The sequence below is a fragment of the Lytechinus pictus genome, chromosome 4, assembly GCF_037042905.1.
Source record: "Lytechinus pictus isolate F3 Inbred chromosome 4, Lp3.0, whole genome shotgun sequence".
Lineage (NCBI taxonomy): Eukaryota > Metazoa > Echinodermata > Echinoidea > Temnopleuroida > Toxopneustidae > Lytechinus > Lytechinus pictus.
The window spans coordinates 22313324-22314755 of NC_087248.1; positions in this window are offsets into that span (position 1 = coordinate 22313324).

Here is a 1432-nt window from a genome sequence, read left to right on the forward strand (position 1 = left end):
AAACACGTAATTTCCATATTCTGAAAATGCACCCCTTAACAAGTATTGGCGTGTGAAACCCTACCCTTAACAAGTATTAGAAACAAAACGATACTCTTGTCATATATCCTGAAATGAACCCCTAAACAAGTACAGGAATGTTTTATTGTTACGGGTCCTTCGGTCGTCAGCTTTACCTTATTTGGTTTAGTACGACCCCACCTTCTACACCTCGTGCAAATTGGACTCTAAACACAAAGTATTGGGGCAAAAAGGACATCCTTTATAAAACATTTTAGTTTTGTTTTATCATCCCCGCAAAGTCGACCCTAAACACGTAATTGTCCTAGCGAAATAGATACCCTTTTTTCATTATTTTTGTGTTTTTGACACCCTTTTCACGTTACGTACGTAACGTGCCCTATCGTGAAAAAGACATCCTTTTTACGTGTTTTTTTGGTCGCGCATGGTATCCACTCGTCAATGTAAGTGGCCCCCCGGGAATCAACATCAAAATCTTAATCTTAATGTCATCATAACTTAGAAAATATATGGACCTAGTTCATGAAACTTATACATAAGGTTAATCAAGTATCACTGAACATCCTGCATGAGTTTCATGTCACATGACCGAGGTCAAAGGTCATTTAGGGTCAATGAACTTTGGCAGAATTGGGGGGGGGTATCTGTTGAATTACCATCATAACTGTGAAAGTTTATGGATCTGATTCATGAAACTTGGACATAATAGTAATCAAGTTTTACTGAACATCCTGTGCAAGTTTCAGGTCACATGATCAAGGTCAAAGGTCATTTAGGGTCAATGAACTTTGGGCAAATTGGGGTATTTGTTGAATTACAGCCATAACTTTGAAAGTGTGTTGGTCTAGTTCATAAAACTTGGACATAAGAGTAATCAAGTATCACTGAACATCCTGTGCACATTTTAGGTCACATGACCAAGGTCAAAGGTCAATGAACTTTGGCCATAATGGGGGTATATGTTGAATTACCATCATAACTTTGAAAGTTGTTGGATCTGATTCATGAAACTTGGACATAAGAGTAATCAAGTATCACTTAACATCCTGTGCTAGTTTCAGGTCATATGATCAAATTCAAAGGTCATGTAAGGTCAAAGAACTTTGGCCACGTTGGGGGTATTTGTTGAATTGCCATCATATCTCTATAAGTGTATTGGTCTAGTTCATAAAACGTGGAAATAAGAGTAACCAAGTATCACTGAACATCTTGTGCGAGTTATAGTAGTTTTCAAAATCAGCACTGCTGCTATATTGAATCGCGTGATGCAGGTGAGACGGCCAGAGGCATTCCACTTGTTTTTTCTTCTGGCACATCCAAACATTCAAAGTCTACTTATTCTCATAACCTGTTTTACTATCAATAGGATCCATTGCTTCATTATCTTATGAACATTACTCCTTGTTATTGC